The sequence below is a fragment of the Clytia hemisphaerica genome, unplaced genomic scaffold, assembly GCF_902728285.1.
Source record: "Clytia hemisphaerica strain Z4C2 unplaced genomic scaffold, Clytia hemisphaerica genome assembly, whole genome shotgun sequence".
In the NCBI taxonomy this organism is placed as follows: Eukaryota; Metazoa; Cnidaria; class Hydrozoa; order Leptothecata; family Clytiidae; genus Clytia; species Clytia hemisphaerica.
In genome coordinates this window covers 1,555,734-1,562,133 of record NW_027103603.1, presented here as the reverse complement: position 1 = coordinate 1,562,133, position 6,400 = coordinate 1,555,734, and the positions used below count along the sequence as shown (strand labels likewise).

The window sequence follows — 6,400 nt, the reverse complement described above, 5'->3', positions numbered from 1 at the left end:
AGCTTTTCGGCGTATCTCTCGACAGTTTCACCACCCGCCTTTTTAGGGTATGCGATAAAGCAACGATCAAACCGCCTTGATTGCGTTGGTAATTCGTTTTCAGGGTCACGAATTGTCTCAATTGGATCAATGTGAAGGTTTTGACAAAGTATTCCAACTTTTGTTCCGTCGCAAGCCAAGACTTTAGGAGCACTGCCACACCAAGGACAACACCGTCGGAATTCTCGGCCTTGATTACTAGCCCATGCAAAAAAAACCTTCAAAAAAGTCTTCGGAGAAATAAAACGTTTCGGAGACCCACTGTATATTATATATTACTTTTAAAAAAAAAGTGGTGACGCATGGTTACGCATGGTTACGCATTGATTTTCTACATAATTTCCTGTTTTGCCTTGGTTACGCATGTGGTTACGCATTGGTTACGCATGAAAAAAACTGGGCTTCAACAACACAACAACATGTTAGTCTCATAAACCAATATCAACACAAGTCTCATCGCTCCAAACAACTAATCTTCCATTCCGCGTGTCAACAAAACGCTAAAACAATGTGGACACTCACTAATACGCCTTAGCGATTCTTCCGGCATTGAATAAGTGAATTTAATAAGCTTCCATCTGGTGTCCATCATTTCTGTCTCCTTTGTGACTTCCTTGTTGTCACTGTCCAAGAAAACCAGGGGGGCCTTACTTGAAGCAAAAAAGGGGAGTTTGTTTGATTTGTGGATAGTCAAGTCTGTGGGAAAGACATTTTTCGGGCGAGCCAAGTGAACAGTTTGTCCCTCGAGTAAAACCAAAAAATCGCTCCATTTGATGAGGTTGGGTGACCATCTTAGATCCTGTAACACAGCAACCTCGCAATCATCCAAACCGACCCAGCAATATTTCCCTCGGTGGGGTTCATGAAACATCTAAAAATGTCCTCCAATGGGTTCAATAAAAAAGACTTTCCGCAATTTTTCGGTCCATGAAGAAAAACGTTAAAATATTTTGCACGTCCAACGATGAGACATTCCCTCATTGCCTGAGCAAAAGAAAACACGTTGATGTTGTTGTTGTCCAGTATTTCTATGGCTGCCTCCAGCCACTTGCCATCACAATCTTCAACACAAGGCTTTTCCATGAAACTTAGAATAACATCCATCCTTGAAAGTTTTTTGCGCGCTGCAACCTCGGGTGCCCCTTCAAGACGCCAAACCATTTTTATTTGAGTCTCCAACATTATTTCGCTTTGACGAGCGATAAAATTATAAATATCAGGAAGACCCTCAACCTCACGTCTCTTTGCCTCGCCCAACAAATCTTCGATTGTTTTTAAATTGTTCCTTTTTATAAAGCGGGTAACGTCATCTTTGTTAACACGCGGTGTTTTATATTGTGTTGTTGGCGGTGGTCGCAGTGGGGTTTCCTTATCATGGTGAGCGGTAGTAGGATTGGTGGGTGGTGGGGTAACAGGTGGTGGGGCAGGTGCGGCTTTCTCCAGTTGCTTTGAAAGACGTCGACGCTTTGCATTCTGTGAAGAAGTCACAAATCCTTTAGTCGACTGCGGAGAGCGGCAACTGGCCAAGTCAGGGTGATCGGGACTGTGGACGACACACTCAACCAGTTTTTCTTTGATAACATATCTGTAACCTCTCAAATAGCCTTGGGTTGTATACTGAAAGTTCACGTTAAAGCCCCATTTATCCTTGATATAATCGAACAGCGGTGACCACTTTCTCGGTTTTGAAAGATGCATGATGAGGTGGAAATGTTTTCCCCCATCAGCATGAGGCTCACGACAGGCAGCCCATTTTATAAGCTTTGCAGTGCTTTTCCCCTGTGCCAATGCCTCAAGAACAATTTCAGCAAAGCAATCAGTTGTGGGCACCCTAGCCAAGTCAGCTTGGCTGTAAGTTAATAAATAGGTACGTTTAGTATCCCTAGGTTCACAGGGAAGAGTCACATCTGCGTCAGCCATCTTGTTTTAAAAAATTTTAAAAACGAAAGTTGTGATTTCCCGCCAAAAAGTTTGTTTACATTTTCACTGGATTTAAAAATCGGGAAATCTCAATTCACTGGATGTGTAAATTTTTCAATTCAAAATGGCGGCAAAAACATGTGCGCTGGAGGCTTGCTGTGAGTTTACTACTAATTTAAGCTGATTTTATTGTATTTAGATCTTTTTGTTTACATTTTATTTTGCTAAGGAGTAGGGAATTCCCTTTTAAAATTTTTTTCTCAAATACAGACAATCAGTGCAATAATATTTGGCAGTAAACACTGATTTTTGATGTTAAAACTTATTTCTCCCCTCCCCCCAAGCTTCAATCATCAATGGTTGAGTCTGCAGCCCTGTTGCCTTCTTCAACCATTAGGGGGGAGGGGATTTAGGAGAGGGAAGTGAGTAAATTCAGTGTTTTTTTGAGGCTGGTGCCAATATATTATTGCACTGATTGTAGTTTCGGTTGGTTGGTTGTTGGCGGAAGGGGGATATTTACAACACTGTTAATTACACAATTCATGATATTTATGAGGTTATGTTTTATAACTACAGTATACGGCAGCACTCAAAATTATTGGCAAAACCCTGGTCTTTTGGGTGCCCCCGTATAAACATTACATCATGAATACCTTATTGGTATATATTTTCGCGTGTTACAAATTTTCGCGGGTACTTAATTTCGCGAGTTTTTTGGTAAATTTTCGCGAAATTTAATACTGTTTAAATTTTTCAAAATTACAAAATCGCGAAATTAAATACACGCGAAAAATTCTTCCTTAGTAATTTGTTAGTATTTTTACATCAAAAACGTTGTGTTTCAAGCAAAATCAGTCTTTTTTTTGCTTTATATTCCGAATATTCCGAAGGAACTCAGTTCCTTGGTCCAATTGTTGCAAGAATGTTTGTCTTTGTTTGTATTTTCATTATATGTGCAACATTATCATTACATCATTGTCAGCAAGTTACATTGTATTGTCATCTTTAGAGGTTGTCCAACTTTGTTGAATTTGTAATCCTGGCACCTGAATGTGAAAGAAAAGAAAAATTCAAAATTTCATAATGGGAAATAATCTCTTTTAAAGGAATCAATGCCAAATGTGTGGTCATTCGCTGAAATCTCCCGAGAAAAAAAGACTCTAAGGTGTGAGACTCTGCTTGATGGTTAGGGCTATGTTCAGTACAGTCAAGTATCAATATTTGAGGTATTACGAAAATCGCTACTTTTTGCCGTAATCGCTTTCGTTTTTAACATAAGGTCTTAGCAACGAGTACCCCGGGCATAGTTACGAGGCATTGAGAAAAAATCCTGACATAGAATTTCAAAAAGATTCACGCTATCATATTCTACATTACAAAATACACCTGTTCTATGTTGGGTTTATTTCTCGGTATTTTGTGGGCTTAATTATCGTCATGCAAAGTAAATAAAAACCCCTGGAATTCTTTAGGTTTTGATAAGCAAAATACTTACATACTATTGTTTACTTTTCAGGTATTCATCCAATCAGAATTCACGCTCAGAAACTTTTCAACCAATCAAAATTCAACCGTGACGCGGGAAATGATCCAATCAGAATCCCGAAGCTAAAGACTTACGGCCAATCAGAATTTGTTAGCGAGCGGTATTCATCCAATTGGAATCGCGTAACACGAAAGCGAAAGTGAAAGTAAAGGCGGAAATATATTCTTTTTTCGACATGATTTGCATATATTAGAACAGAAAGAAACGCCAATTTGTCAAAGATTTGTTTAAAACCACCTTATTTTTTGTTGAGTATCGCCTAAATTTATCGAAAAAATATGCTTTTCAACATTAATCTTAAAATCTCTTTTATTGTTAAGTATCCCCAGGGCTCAACGCCGAAAGAAAAATAAGCGGTCGGAACCGCCCTCGTAGTTTAATCCCGGGATTGAAAAAACCTGGAGAAAACCTTTTCCGTACATATAATGTAGCTAAGGAATTTTAAAACACGGCATTTAAAGTGAAACAAGATGGCGGAGAAGTAGTGATTGGAGGTTTTTGTAATTAGACAGCATGACAAAGGTTTGTTATATTTTAGCATAACAAAGACAAACTCAGGAGGTAAGGTAAATTGCGTTTTGACTGCTTTTAACTGTTTTTCTAATAAAGAATATCTTCAAACTTGACTTCACTGATGTTTGCCATGCATATATACTGAGCCATTAAAGAAGTTTACATGAGAGTACAAAAAGGACAGCAGGGAACATACAAAAAGAGTCACGAGAGCCTACAAGAAGGACCATGGAGAGCCTACAAGAAAGACCACATGGAGAGCCTACACGAAGGACCATGGGGAATGTACAAAGGTACACTGGGAACGTACAATAATGTACACGGGGAACATACAATAAGGTACACGGGGAACGTACAATAAGGTACACAAGGAACATGCAATAAGTAGTCAGGGAAATCCCTCAATTGTGGTAGTAATTTTTTACTGCAATTGCGGTATAAAAGTCACTTTTACATTTTTTACGGCTAGTTCGAAACGCAGGTCACAGGTCAACAGGTCACAGGTCACAGGTCAACAAAGTGCAGACCGGAAAAAAGATAATAAGATCATAACATATACATAACATAACATCAATACATAACGCATTAAATTACAAAAAAGTAATACATGTTATTTAGATATTATAAAATGACAATTGAATAAAATAACAACCTAGTGACACTTACTTACAAAAATAATGACAAAATCATAAAATATGATGCCTAACAAGACAAAAGCACGAAAAATATTTATTATACAGAATGTGATGTTGATAGTGTGAATGGATATAAAACGGCACCAATCAGAAACTTGTGAGGTCCCTAAGAGAGTGGTTTTAGAAGGATGAAACTAATTAATCATTCAATTGTTATTTTAATGACTTAATGACAATTTTTGACAAAAATGTTGACAGAATCACAAAATATCATGTCTTACAAGAGAAAAACACCAAAAATATTTAGCATAGCGAATGTGATGATAACAATATGGCTGGATATAAAATTACACCAATCAGAAGCTCGTGAGTTCTCTGAGAAGGTAGTTTTAGAGCGATGAGTTTTATTATATGTAACCATCATATAACATTACAAACATTACAATATGTAATATACCTGTTATACGTATAATATGTTTTTAAATTTTCTGGTCTGCGTTATACACGGCGCAAACTGCGAAAGATCGATAAAAGCACATGGTTAAATTTTGATGTTTGAAATGGTTTTATATGGATGAAATTGCTTGAGAATTATCTTTTTGATAATTCTTTGTGTTTTCCAAACATTTTCCTCTGCAATGACATTGATTACAGTCAACCTGTCATCACTGACCTGTGACCTGTGACCTGTGACCTGCGTTTCGAACTAGCCGCATTTTTTATATACCACAATTGCAGTATTCAAGAAACAGAATTCAAGATTCAAGGAGAAAACAGGCAATTTTTGTACATAATTGATCATATCTTTTTAACGTGCAGACAAAATATTTTTTCCGTAGATCAGATTCTTTTACTAAAGAAAAGCTTTCTTCGCGTACAATTTTTACAGTCGATGTTTGTTTATCTTTGTTGACCAGCACTATATGCAGCAGTTATAAGCTAGCCACAAATGAAAACTACTGCAATTGCAGTATACCGCAATTGAGGGATTTCCCTGACTGATAAGGTACACAGGGAACTTGCAATAGGGTACACGGGGAACTTGCAATAAGGTACACTAGGAACGTACAATAAGGTACACGGGGAACGTACAATAATGTACACCGGGAACGTACAGTAAGGTACACGGTGGACATACAATAAGGTACACGAGGAACATACAGTAAGGTACACAGGGAACGTACAATAAGGTACACAGGGAACGTACAATAAGGTACAGGAGGAACGTACAATAAGGTACACGGGGAACGTACAATAAGGTACACGAGGAACGTACAATAAGGTACACTGGGAACGTACAATAAGGTACATGGGGAATATACAAAAAGGTACCCGGGAACACACAAAAAGGACCTATGGAGGGGATACAAAAGGTACACACCACACTCATACAAAAAGGACCATGCTGGGTAGAGCATACAAAAAGGATCACACAAAACGTACAAAAGGACCACACAAAGCATACAAAAGGTACACAGGGAAAGTACAAAAATGTACACAGGGAGCATATATACAAAAGGTACATGGGGAACATACAAAAAGATACACAGCAACCATACAAAAAGGTACACAGACAGTGAGTGTACAAAAAGGTACACAGGCGACAGGGATATTTTAACATCTAGTTTTCTTTAGCATCAGACATCAAGACTAAATATATGGGCCACAAAGACAAATGCAAGCTGTTCCAAATTTATGCTTACCTTCTTCTCTTCTATTCTTTAAAATAGGAATAGATATTTCCATG

General features: G+C 37.9%; 1 long non-coding RNA gene across 1 annotated transcript; it reads left to right on the top strand.

The window, feature by feature from the left end:
* Window positions 1–3,015: 3,015 nt before the first annotated feature.
* On the top strand, window positions 3,016–3,800 carry LOC136802096 (uncharacterized). The gene is made up of 2 exons (XR_010845962.1): window positions 3,016–3,185; window positions 3,476–3,800. It is a non-coding gene; the product is annotated as an uncharacterized lncRNA (long non-coding RNA).
* Window positions 3,801–6,400: the final 2,600 nt, after the last annotated feature.